The sequence below is a fragment of the Lynx rufus genome, unplaced genomic scaffold (genome assembly GCF_022079265.1).
Source record: "Lynx rufus isolate CCGP_SWC_20201006 ecotype Redwood Valley unplaced genomic scaffold, mLynRuf1.p SCAF_1, whole genome shotgun sequence".
Lineage (NCBI taxonomy): Eukaryota > Metazoa > Chordata > Mammalia > Carnivora > Felidae > Lynx > Lynx rufus.
In genome coordinates, this window is record NW_025814823.1 from 93,609,389 (window position 1) to 93,623,720 (window position 14,332).

Genomic DNA, 14,332 nt, shown 5'->3' on the forward strand with positions numbered 1-14,332 from the left:
GAGATTTCCATGTGGCTGGTGTATTGGGGGCACTCTTCGAGACCACCACCACCGAAGGAGTCATGGCAGCAGGGCTGGACAAGGACAGACTGAATGGTGATGCAGCCACAACAAAAAGTTGAGTCAATCCCACAGCAACTGGGATGATCCTTCAAATCTATTCCAAATTGGGGCAAGGAGGCTCAGACACTGTATCCACGGACCCACCAGCCATTGGCTGGAGGCTGCCCCAGGGACATAAGGGCGTAGTCTTGAGTGAGACAGCTCTCTTCAGCCCAGGGCAATTTCCAAGAAGGCATTAGCTTTTATCCAGGGCCATGGACTTCCCAGGTAGCTGAGGAAATGAGTACCTCTCAGCCCTACCTCCTGATGATAATCAGAGGCACCTGTCCAGCCAGGATGGTGGCTTCTCTCCTTGCCTCGTGCTCTCATAGCACAAGGAGCCTGATGTAACTAAGGGGAAGACAATCATAGCTTAGACCCTCCTAGAGATTCTTCTTGTGTTTCCTAGTGGAAACATGAGCTTCTAGGAATCAGGACTTCTAAACCCATGGAACTCAGAGTCACAGAAATGAGAAACAAATTCCCCGAGCGGGTCACTGGGAATAATAGCAAGAGAGGCAACCTTCCACTTGTGCCCCTTTGATTTCCAGACTCATATATTCTACCTTCTTGAGACTTAACACCATGTGTCGGTTGTGGATGTAGAATACATGAGGCCCATCCGCACAGGGTATTATCAAGAAGCTAGAGCCACAGCCGTGTCCTTGAAAGACCATGCTGTTGTCTCTCTGGCTGCAGCTTCTAGGTTGGCATGGTTTGTTAGGACGAGGGTGTTGCACATGATAACCCTGGATCCCATGGTCACGGACCCATTGGTGTATTTCTTTTGCTGCACATTAGGGCCAAGTGCACATCACAGCAACGTGTTCACAAGTGAACCTATAATCTCTCCCATTCCCAAGTCATTCCACAAACTGTTTCCCCTGTCCTGTGACAAGCAGATTGCCATGCCACTCGAATGGGATGTGCCCAGGCACAGGAGCTGGACACATGGTTCCATCACCCCAGATACACTCCTAGCACTTTCCTGCATTAGCAATTCTACTCCAAGGTAAAGATTTTTTTTTTAATTTTTTTTTCAACGTTTATTTATTTTTGGGACAGAGAGAGACAGAGCATGAACGGGGGAGGGGCAGAGAGAGAGGGAGACACAGAATCGGAAACAGGCTCCAGGCTCCGAGCCATCAGCCCAGAGCCTGACGCGGGGCTCGAACTCACAGACCGCGAGATCGTGACCTGGCTGAAGTCGGACGCTTAACCGACTGCGCCACCCAGGCGCCCCCAAGGTAAAGATTTTTAATAGCGTTACTATACTACAGAAACAACAAATGTTATACAGTAGAATAAGAAATCAGCTGAGTTTTCCAAACAACTTTAAATAAATGTGGCATTTGTAGCAGACTGATTTGAACTGAATGCCCAGAATCCCAGGGGAATGTGCACACTATCCTTCATCCTTAGAAATCATTTAAGAGAGGGGCACCTGGGTGGCTCAGTCAGTAAAACATCTGACTTCAGCTCAGGTCATGATCTCAGGGTTCGTGAGTTCGAGCCCAGCACCGGGCTCCCTGCTGTCAGCCCTTCAGATCTTATGTCCCTCTCTCTCTTTCCCCCTCCCATGCTCATGCTCTCTCACTCTCAAAAATAAATAAACCTTAAAAAAAATAAATTATTTAAGAGAAACAAGCATCGGTCAGGGAATGAGCACTGCAGGAAGAATTGGGAGATCTGAAATCTTGTGTTGGATTTTCCATTGATAGGGATATAATTCAGTTAAGACCTTAGCAACTTAAACTCCTTCATTGCTTCATCCATAATCCTACCTGCAAGCATCTATTCAACATCTTCTCCTAGATATCTCAAAGGCACCTCAAACTCAACATGTCTAAGACCTGCCTCATGATCTGTCCCCACCATCCCAGTCCTTTTCCAGTATTTCCAGTCCCTACAAATGGTCCTACCACCCACTCAGCTGCTCAGGCCAAACATCTAAGAATTCTCCTTGACACCTATTTTTTTCTTCAACTGCTATACTAAATCCACACCAAGCCCTCCTGACTTCACTTCCCAAATGGCTCTTGGATCCATTCTTCTGTCCCTCTTCTCCACTACCACCCACAACTCCATTCGCATGCTAGTCCCAGCCACCTGTCCTCTGGACAATTGGAGGGTGCTCTCAGTGGCTCTACCTGCATTCATTCTACTCCCAGTTCTTTTTCCTGGGATTCTGGGCGTGCACGCACATACACGTATGTACACACACACACACACACACACACACACACACACACTCCAGTACAACCACAGTAACCTTTTGAAAAGCAAATCCCATCCAGCCACCACCTCCCTGTTGAACATGGCCTACGAGGCAGGACATGGCCTGGCCCTTGCCTCCCTCTCCAGCCTCGAGTGAAATCAGGCTCCTGCTCATTCTAAGCACACCTGCCTCCTTTCATGCTGTCATGTCCCTTTACTCTGTCCATTCACCCTCCTACAGCAGGGCCTTTGCATATACCTTTCCTCTCTGGAGTTCCGTGCTTTTCTCTTCACTTAGAAAATATCTAGTCATCCATCACTTCCTCAGAGAAGTCTTCCCTGACTACCCTGTTACAGATTCTCAGAACACTCTGTACCCTCCTTCCAGTGCCTTCCAGAGATGCAAACTTACATGTATTTTGGTGATTGCTTGATTAATGTTCCTCCCTCAAATGAGACAATGGGTTCCATGAGGATACCAATGGCATCTGGTTTTGCTTACATCTGCCAACACAGGAGTATGTGACTTCCACTTTCTCTCCCATGAATTCTTTATCAAGGGGGTCCCCAGTCCAGGGACAAGACCCCACTGTCCCATCAACTGTTCTTCTCAGTCTCTGAAGATCCAGGGACTACACCTTCCTCAGCCTCAGTTTTCCTTTTGATAAATAAGGAGAAGGATTCTGGTTCTTTCTTTCTGGTATGCAGAGAAATATTAGGTTCTAAGAACATTAAGATCAGGGTAAGCACAACTGTCCCTGTTGTTAAGTCACCTTTCTTTCTCCTCTTGTCCTTATACATGACGCCCCCACATACCCTGGAGGTGGCTACATGTTGGGGCCACAATATTCTGAAAAGGCAGCCTTATGATCAAGTAAAGCCACTGAAGGACTAAGACACTGTGTTCAAGCTGAGCCTCTGTAGGTTCACTTAGGATTATTCGTGTCCTTCTGAATTTCCTTCTGAAAGTAATGACTGCTGTAAGGTGTTGCTTTATTTTTTTTTTAATTTTTTTTCAACGTTTATTTATTTTTGGGACAGAGAGAGACAGAGCATGAACGGGGGAGGGGCAGAGAGAGAGGGAGACACAGAATCAGAAACAGGCTCCAGGCTCTGAGTCATCAGCCCAGAGCCTGACGCGGGGCTCGAACTCCCGGACCGCGAGATCGTGACCTGGCTGAAGTCGGACGCTTAGCCGACTGCGCCACCCAGGCGCCCCTGTAAGGTGTTGCCTTAAAGCGTGAAGCGTAAAGTCACATAGGCTTGGGTCTGAAGATTGCTTCTACTACCTCTGTCTGTGATATTTGGGTGAGCTGTGTAAATTCTTCCAAACCAGTTTCCTCATCCAAAAAAAGTAGAGTAATTATAATAATATTATTATAGGGGCATCATAAGAATTAAATGAGGGGGCGCCTGGGTGGCTCAGTTGGTTGAGAGTCCGACTTCGGCTCAGGTCATGATCTCACGATCCGTGAGTTCGAGCCCCGCGTCCGGCTCTGCTGACAGCTCAGAGCCTGGAGCCTGCTTCGGATTCTGTGTCTCCCTCTCTCTCTGCCACTCCTCCACTCATGCTTGCTCACGCTCTCTCTCTCAAAAAAAAGTAAATAAAAAAAATTTTTTTAATTAAAAAAAAAAAAGAAATGAGATAATATGTATAAAGCATTTACACAACACCCGGCACAAAATGCTATTAGTAGTAGCTATTATGAGAAATAATTTAGGGGTGCCTGGGTGGCTCAGTCGGTTGAGCGTCCGGCTCTTGATTGCGGCTCAGGTCATGATCTCACAGGTTTGTGAGTTCAAGCCCCATGTCAGGCTCTGCACTGACAGTGTGGAGTCTGCTTGGGATTCTCTCTCTCTGCCCCCTCCCCCAATGCATGCATGCGTGCACTCTCTCTCTCTCAAAATAAAAATAGATATATATGAGAGGTAATTTAATGAGAAAACATGTTTCAGGTGGGTCTGTAATATTTTAGCATAAATTCTTACCTATTTTGGTTACAATCTTATAATGGACACTTCCAGTGTTCCTCCCAGATCCCCAGATTCCTTTTACTCTTCTAAGCACCTGTCCTCTGGTCCCTTTGTTCTTTGGCCTCTGACATTCGCACCTGTGCAGCCAGAAGCGTCAAGGAGATCCCTCAGCTGATAGGTGACAGATACAGGAGTCTGAAATCCCAGCTCACTTGCGTTGGGTGGGGAAAAACTGAGTTACTTGGTGAGATCAAGTTGAGAATGACACTTTGCCAGAAACATCATTCTTGCCTCTTTCCCCTTCCCTGTCCACCTCCTCACTGGCTTCTCCTGGGATCATGTTCCCAATAAATCTCTTGCCCACAGACCCCTGTCTCAGGGTCTGATGCTGGGGGGCACAGCCCAGGAAAGATCTGTCCTCCTGGATACTTAGGAGGAAGATTTTCAAACGTTCAGCGCTAGGGGCGCCTGGGTGGCTCAGTCAGTTAAGCATCTGACTCTTGATTTAGGCTCAGGTCATGATCTCACAGTTTGTGAGTTTGAGCCCTGCACTGGGGCTCTGTGCTGGTGGTGCGGAGCCTGCTTGGGATTCTTTCTCTCTCCTTCTCTCTCTACTTCCCCATTCATATTCTCTCTCTCTCTCTCTCTCTCTCTCTCTCTCTCTCTCTCTCAAAATAAATAAATAAACTTTAAAAAGAAAAAAAAGGTCCAGCACTCAACCCACAGAAGAGGTAGGGTATGTGGGGCTCGATGACATAGGGTCCTGAGGTTCAGCCCCTCCAGGTTCAGGCTGCTGACCTTTACCAACACACTGGATAAAAAGGACATGGGAGCAAAGCACTCCCTTTTGAAATGATCTCATTTGAAATTTGAAAAACAGGCATTCTTACCCCTTGAGCTTATTTTTCTGATCATCAACTTATCTGCAAAACTTTCTTTTTAAGTTTATTTATTTTAAGAGAGAGTGTGAGCTTGAGCCAGTGAGGGGTAGAGAGAGGAGGAGAGAAAGACTCCCTAGCAGGCTCTGCATTGTCAGCACAGAGCCTGATGTGGGGCTTGCCCTGAGCCGAAATCAAAAGTCAGACACTTAACAGACTGAGCCACCCACGTACTCCTCATCTGTGGAACTTTTTTTTTTTTAATGTTAATTTATTTTTGAGAGAGAGAGAGACAGAGCATGAGCAGGGGAGAAGCAGAGTGAGAGGGAGACACAGAACCCAAAGCAAGCTCCAGGCTCTGAGCTGTCAGCACAGAGCCTGACACGGGGCTCGAACCCATGAACCGTGAGATCACAACCTGAGCTGAAGTCAGACGCTTAACCGACTGAGCCACCTGTGAAATGGTTAAATTAACCAGTTTCACAAGGACTTTATGGAGATCTCTGTAATCACATCTTAAAATATTTTTACGTCAGTGTATTTTCCCTCTACAACATCACCTTCTGCCGTTTAGCCCACCATCCTCAAACATGCCACCACAAGCCAGGCCAGCTCATGGTTGGCTCAAGCAGGCAGCCACTCGTGCCATGAAACGGCACGGGGTTCTTTACCATCAGAAGAACATGACCGCCAAGGACACCATGACCACAGAGGGGACCATTCTTTCCTCCTGTTGGTCTGTTCAAATTCAACACATCCTTGCTGAACACTTCCTGTGCACCAAGCACCCTGCTGTCTGCAGTAGTAGGTGCAACTGACAGGCTTTGCCCTGATGGCATTAAAGACAAAAATGAATGACCAAACTAATCAACACGTAACTGTTAACCTGACTGTAAAAGCCAAGAGCGAAAAAGCACAGAGCGCCAGGAAGGCGGGTAAGAGAAGAGCTGACCTACAGTACAATTGAGGAAGGCACTCCTGGGAAGGCTGTGAGAAGGGGGGCAGTAGAGAAGGAGGTAAAGGAGTACCGAAGGGATCACACGCAAAGGTCCTGAGGCAGAAACACAACTGCACTTTGGTGGAACTAGAAGAAAGAGCACAAAGTCAAGTGAAGGTGGTGGGAAGGGGCGCTTCAGAGGCCAAATGAAGCCTAGTCTCACAGAGTCACAGACCACCAAGCACCTTCCCAGTCACCACCTCCTGCCTAATAGGACCCCCTATTTCTAGGATGCATGGCCCGCCTATCTCTAGCAGGCCTGCCTGAAACCTAGTCTCTCCACCCAGGCCCCCTGGGTAGCTGCAACGTCCAATTTCTCCTATTACCCAAGACTGTATTTTCTTACGAACTGATACAGAGCAAAACGTGTGGCACATCGAAGTGCAGATCGTAATCAGTGAGGGCAGAGTAGTCTAGCATAACAAGTAGTAGTCTGGTCACAGACAACCATTTTCCAGGGACAGCAATTAGGGGGCCATGGGGAGAGGCTGTGGATCATGCCCCCCCTCCCCTGCCTTTCCTAGAGTAAGTAACACAAATGCTCCCAAAACAGTCTTCTGCGTGGCTGGTAAAACCAGATCAGAACAGCACTTATCAAGAGACCTCTGAGCACCTGATTTTTTTAAAAGGTCACGAGCAGCATCCAGCATTAACACTTAAAAAAAAAAATGCAGCAGCTTTGCCAACAATAACCAAAATGAATGCGAAGGACTCTGTCTTTATAGTGAATGACGTCTGCAAGGAGGAAGGAAGTTCAAGGGCAGACAGCCTCCTGCAGCCCTTCAGAGATGAAAGGCGATCTGGAAAAGGAGCAGGCCTTGAGAGTCAGCACATGAAAGGCCGTATTATCCGTTCAGTTTAGACGTTTAAAATCCTCACACTGCGATTCAGGGACAGTGACGGTAATGAACCCAACGAGGCAAAATGTAACCCAGGGAGCCCCTTGTCAGGTCCCAGGATTCCGCCCCCACCAGCAGGGCTGCACCAAGCAGACCTCAGATGGTCAGGGCGGTCATTCTCCTGCTGGAATCCCACCAGCACACCCAGCTGGACCGGGACCACCAGAGGTGAACGTCAAGGTCACCAACAGAGTCTACTTTGCAAGATACTATACCTCCTCAAGAGGTGGGTGGAAAGGAGACAAAACAAAAAACCTATGTAGATACGGCTTTGTGGAATCCATCAGAAGTGAAAACACAAACAGAAATAGAAGAAAGGCACGGGGCGCTTGGGTGGCTCAGACGGTTGAGCATCCAACTTCAGCTCAGGTCTTGGTCTCTTGGTTCATGAGTTCAAGCCCCACATCAGGGTCCCTGCTGTCAGCACTGAGCCTGCTTTGGATCCTCTGTCCCCCTCTGTCCCTCCTCCACTTGCACTCTCTCAAAAATAAATAAAACATTTTTAAAAAATAAGAGAAGAGGGGCGCCTGGGTGGCGCAGTCGGTTAAAGCGTCCGACTTCAGCCAGGTCACGATCTCGCGGTCCGTGAGTTCGAGCCCCGCATCAGGCTCTGGGCTGATGGCTCAGAACCTGGAGCCTGTTTCCGATTCTGTGTCTCCCTCTCTCTCTGCCCCTCCCCCGTTCATGCTCTGTCTCTCTCTGTCCCAAAAATAAATAAACGTTGAAAAAAAAAATTTAAAAAAAAAAAAAATAAGAGAAGAGCAGAGGCTTGTTCACTGCTCAAAAGAAAGACAGGGGAGGAGACCCCGGGTGGCATAGTCGGTTAAGTGTCCAACTTTAGTTCAGGTCATGATCTCATGGCTCATGGGTTCGAGCCCCGCGTCGGGCTCTGTGCTGACAGCTCAGAGCCTGGAGCCTGCTTCGGATTCTGTGTCTCCCTCTCTCTCTACCTGCCCCGTCCCTGCTTGTGCTTTCTCTCTCTCTCTCAAAAATAAACATTTTAAAAAATTAAAAAAAGGGAGGAGAGCTTTGGTTTAGGTTTGTAGGGCTTAACTTTTATTTTGAACCAAAGTTGCTTTTTTTTTCCATCATAAAAAACAAAAAAGCTCATAAAGAGAGAGAACAAATATTCCTAACTCATCCTGAGTTTCATGAGGTGTGTCCACGATGAGACACGCACTCAGCAGGTCTTCAAATGAAGCATCGTCCTGCTGGGGGACTCTTCGGGCCCCTTGGCAACTCACGTACTCAAGTTTTAGCTGTTTTAGTCAAGCCTTTTTTGTTTTTAATTTGAGAGAAAAAGAGTGCAAGAGGGCAGAAGTAGAGAGAGAGAAAGAGAGAGAGAGAATCTTAAGCAGGTGCCGCAGTCAGCAAGGAGCCCAACACAGGCTCAGTCTCACAAGTAGGGGATCGTGACCTGAGTGGAGATCAAGAGTCGGGCGCTCGACCGACTGAGCCACCCAGGCTCCCCTAACTGAGCCTTTGTTTACCCACAGCAAGGGGTTACACAAGCCGTGCAGCAGAGTTAGTCCATGAAAATCCACACGGCTCCGTTTTCAAGGGCTCTGCTGGGATCACTAATTCACTCTCCTGACAACGCAGAATCACACTGGAGAGTGGGATTCTGGGGGAACCGGTGAAAATAAACATGGTACCACAGGTTGTGGGGGCTAAGAGAAATCAGGCAGCTGGGGCACCTGGGTGGCTCCGTCGGTTACATGCCCAACTCTGGATTTTGGCTCAAGTCATGATCTCACAGTTCATGGGTTTGAGCCCAGCTTCAGGCTCTGCACTGGAGCCTGCTTGTAGTTCTCTCTCTCCCTCTCTGTCCCTCCCCTGCTTGTGCTCGAGCTCGCTCTCTCTCTCAAAATAATAAAAAAACAATACTGCACTTAAGCTGGATTCATGTCACCAGAGCCCCAGGTGAGTTTACAATTCCCATCTGCTGTGGCTCGTGAGGATAAACAGGGCAGGGAAGGACACAAAACCCCCAAGACCCCCTCTGCCTGTGCCAAGTAACCCCCAGACCCTTTAGTGGAGCAGAAAACAAGACTCAGAGGGTGGGGCCAGTGTCCAGGGGTCACATCCACACCGTGTAGCGACCATGGGGGCCAGGGCAGTTGTGACCCTCTGAAGGAAGAAACGAGAATCCCTCTACAAGGACACTTAACACCCTCCACTACAGGATGGATGTCCGCTAAGCCCACAAAGGCGATGGAAGTAACATGGGACAGACCACAGGAGGCCAGGACTCCGGCCGCCACCACACAGCATCAGAGTTGCTGGTAGAAGCTGAGGGTTGATAGGACAGAGGGGGCCTGGAACAGCCAAGGGAGACACACAGGGGGAAGCAGAGGCCCCAACTTAGGAAGGGCTCAACAAGACGCTTGGTGAAGAAGTGAACAAGGAACAAACGAGACCTCAGGCCTGGATATGTCTGCCTCAACACCGCTCATGAGGTTGGTCACTGAAATGCTTGTGGCTACAGCAGAAACTTAGAGTCAGGTTTCTAGATGGGATGGGGCCCAGAAAATGGCAGCATTTTTAGAAAAGTCAGGGATAGTTAGGAAAACAGAAGTGCCTCACCTGAGTTCCTGAAGATCGTAGAGAGAAACATGGTAAGATGTGTCCCCTATGACCTTCCCGCCCTACAGGGGGTCCACACTTGCCTAAACCCTGAGTCACTGGGGCATGTGGTTTAAAAATACAGATTTCTGGGCCTCTGTCAATGTTTACTGAATCTGAGTCTCCAGGAGCCTGGGCATTTTATTTTTTAAGGCCAATGGGTCCTTTTTTTAAAATTTTTTTAAGTTTATGTATTTATTTTGAAAGAGAGAGAGAGAACAGGAGAGGGGCAGAGAGAGAGAGAGAGAGGAAGAATCCCAAGCAGGCTCCATGCCATCAGCACAAAGCCCAACGTGGGGCTCGAGCTCACAAACTGAGAGATCCTAACCTGAGCCGAAATCAAGAGTCAGACACTCAACCGACTTAGCCACCCAGGCTCCCTGTGGGTTCTGAGAATCACAGCAATAGCCCGGGCCCTTCTCAATATGGCCTCTCTGACACCAGGGACACAATGGCCTGACAATTTTGCAAGCTATTTCCAAGCTCAAACGAATGCTTGGTGGTTCCAAGTCGAAGAGAAGAGAGAAGAGAAGAGAAGAGAAGAGAAGAGAAGAGAAGAGAAGAGAAGAGAAGAGAAGAGAAGAGAAGAGAAGAGAGAAGAGAAAATACAATGGGAAATTTGAGAGGAGAACAAGGATTCCATTAAAACGAACCACTTAGCAATTACTTTCAAAAGCCAGATGATTTTGAATAAAACCGCCAGCACAGCAGAAGAGAACGTCCTGCGAAACATCAAGCATGCTCATAAATGCACTAATAGAGAAGGCGTCTTTGGAATTCCAATAAGGGTAAAAGAATAAGGTCACTTAAGACCTGGCTGTATTTTTAGAGGCTGTGCTCTCGTAGGAACTTCAGTCCTGAAATAAGGAAAAGGAAGTGAATCCTCTGAGCACATCATTGAGAAAGAAAGGTCTTCGTCCCAGCCCACCTTGGGGAAGGGGACACCATCCAGGCCCTCTGTTCCTACTGGCTAGCCTGTGCTTTGGAAACAGGCCAACCTGGGATGAGTTCAAGTCCTGCTTCCAGTACTGTGTGTCCTTGGGCAAGGAATTTAAACTCTGCGAATCTCGACTCCACCCCCAATAAAACAGGGTAAGAATGGGAGCCAAATCTTAGGGTTGTTTTAAGCACGATGTGGAAAAGTAGGTATCTCAGCATCGGCACAGAGTCAATGCTCTGCAAGTATGAGCCAGGTTCATTAGTATTTTTACTGTGGAGTCTTAACATCGCTCGGCTTTTTAATTAGCACTGGCCTTGCCTGGGCACCACTGCTGAAACATTTTCTATTCCTGGTTTCCAAATTTGCCTGCTGTAAACCTGACTTTGGAATTTTCCCCCCGAGCAAGCAGCAGCATCCACTCTGGGGTTATAGCTAAAAATCTATTTCCAAGCGGTAAGTGGTTCTAAGTCACCCCATGAGTAAGTGCCCCTTAAGGGAAATGGCCTGGATTTTCCTCTACTTTATGCTGAAAGGTCAGATTTCACAGATGTATTGATATTCCTGGATGGGTTTCCTTCATTCTCCATTTAGCCAACTCCTACTTTTCCTTTAAAGCCTCCCATATGAAGGCTTTCTTCCCAGGGGAGCTAACATACCTCTCTGATAACCTAAATTCATTCAGTCATTCATTCATTCAATAAGGACTTACTGTCTGCTGGGCACCAACATTTCTTCTGCCTGTATCTTCTGACACTTGTGTTTATTTTTTTATTATTATTATTTCCTCTCTACACTAACTTGAACCTCCCTCACCATCAGAGACCATGCTGAATTCTTCTCTAAATTCTTGGTGCCCAGCAAGTACTCATCACATAGCAGACTTCTAGAAGTTTTCTTCTTGACCATCGTGCTGATTCCTTAACCATGTGGGGCAGTCTCCCTCAAGATCAAGAAGATATGTCGCTAAAGCAGCTTGCTTGGACTTACTAGTTAGTTGTAGGACCCTAAGTAAGTCACTTTGTCTCTGGGATCCTCTCAAGCTTTAAGACTTGATGCACCTGGAATCTGTGTATTTCTATTAAAATTTTTTTAACGTTTATTTTTGAAGGAGAGAGAGACAGAGCATGATCGGGGAGGGGCAGACAGAGAGGGAGACAGAGAATCCAAAGCAGGCTCCAGGCTCTGAGCCATCAGCACAGAGCCCAAGGAGGGACTCGAACTCACAAATGGTGAGATCATGACCTGAGCCAAAGTTGGATGCTTAACCAACTGAGCCACCCAGGCGCCCCTCTGTGTATTTCTAAAGCTTGGCTATTCCACCCAGGGCCTCCGAATTTCCAGGAAGGAAGGTCACTCTCCAGGGATCCCAACTTAGAGCAAAGCCAAGGGACAGACCTGCATATACTCATAGAATGGTTTCTGCATTTTCCCAGTAAAGTCACATATTGTTTTGTTTTCTTTTAAAATTTAAAAACAGGAGCCTGGGTGGCTCAGTGGGTTAGGCATCCAACTCTTGATTTTGGATCAGGTCACGATCTCACAGTTTGTGAGTTCGAGCCCCATGCTGGGCTCTGCACTGACAGCACAGAGCCTGCTGGGATTCCCTCTCTCCCTTTCTCTCTCTCTCTGCCTTTCCCTCTCAAAAATAAACATTTATATATATATGTGTATATATGTGTATATATATATATATATGTGTGTGTGTGTGTGTGTGTATATATATATCCTTTAAAAATTTTTTAATTAAAAAATAAAAACCTTCTACTGATAATCTGATCCACCTCCTATCTCCCTTTTGAACCTGCCCTTCCCCCAAGAAAAAGACATATAAAAACATATTAAGATAAAATTGACTCTTGGGGCACCTGGGTGGCTCAGTCTCAGGTTAAGCGTTTGATTTCGGCTCAGTTCATGACCTCACCGTTCGTGAGTTCGAGCCCCGCGTCGGGCTCTATGCTGACAGTTCATAGCCTGGAGCCTACTTCAGATTCTGTGTCTGCCTCTTTCTCTGCCCCTTACTCGCTCACTCACTAAGATGAATAAACATTTAAAAAAAATTTTTTTAAAGATGGAGTGGACTCTAGTCAACATCACTGTCTGCATTCCCTGAAGAACAATGAACTAGGAGTTGGCCGGCTACGAAAGATAAGAAAATCGCAAAGGTAAGACGTTCAATGTCTGTCCTGAGACACACTGAAAATTCTCTGTCCATTGGAGCTGTTTCACTTCCCTCCAGATGATGTGACATCATAGAGATGCAATTTTTTTACTCTATTTATATTCTTTTCCTTCAAAAGCAACTCATAAAAAAATAAAATAAAAATTTTACAAAAGCAGTTCACAGGCCTTGGATGATGAGAATTTCATTAAGAAATTATTTGTTAACCTAGATTTGACACCATAAATTCTGTGCAAATCTGATGTTTGGATACGTCCATCAATTTTCCTAGACTCTTCAAATGCAGAAATTTCATGTTATTTCCTTCTTCACTCACAGATAAGGTCCAAAGATGTTTTAAGTTGGTGATTCAATTACTATAAAAGTTGCCTGAACTGCGAAGCGTACTTGAAGACCAAGGCGAATGGTGTTCAGGCTGCTCTGTGAGGGCATGCTGTACCTATTACCCTGCACACAGACCTGTCCTTGAGACCTGCCAGACCCAAGGCAGAGAGTGTGGGTAGATCGCCACTAAACCATCAACCTGACTAGAAAGCCAAGTACAGATTGTGCTCGAAGTGGGTGAAAAGCATCTTTGGACTCCAAGGAAAGAACACTTTGTCTTCCCAAGATACCGCTGGGATGTTCTCAAACAATCAATGATGCATTTGATTCCCAAAAGCCACCATCTTGGAAACACCTTGTTGCTTCCTAGCCTCTCTCTGTTTCTCTCAGGTTGAAAGCCTTATTGCAGGTGTGGAGCGGATCAGAAAACCTATAACACCCTTAATGGAAATAACCATGCAGAGGCTCTAAAAAGGACTCTGGGTCATTTTTCCAGAACAGAAATGAGCTCTTGATGCTGGTAGAGGAGAGTAGCTAAGTCTTCCCACTCCATCCCAATTACTGGACTCTTGGCTCTTGTCTTGCCTGGTAGCGAAATTTGTCATGTGATTTTAATGCCATACACTAGATCCATCATCTGTCCCTAAATTTAATAACTGGGATCCACAAACAAAAAATAGTAAGGAGGGACGCCTGGGTGGCTCAGTCGGTTAAGCGTCCGACTTCAGCTCAGGTCATGATCTCACACTCCTTGAGTTCAAGCCCCGCATCAGGCTCTGTGCTGACAGCTCAGAGCCTGGAGCCTGCTTCAAATTCTGTGTCCCCCCCTCTCTCTGCCCCTTCCCTGCTCATGCTCTGTCTCTCTCTGTCTCAAAAGTAAAAATAAAAACATTTTTAAAAAATTTAAAAAAAAACAATAAGGAAAACAACAAAAACAAATAAAAAATAAAATAAAATAAACCTACTCTACAGCTAGAGTCTGGTCTTTTCTCCAGTTCTGTCTGGCTGGAAATGGTGCTAGGCAGACTGGCTTTTTAGGTACCATGAGACAAATTCATTCTTCCAAAACCCAGATAGCCCCCTGTACCAATAATTACTTCATCCATTTGGTTAAAAAGCACACGCAGCCATCAGAAGGTCAAAGTCATTGGAAACTCTTCCACTTCCTTGTCTAAATAAATAAGCCCAGCAGGCTCA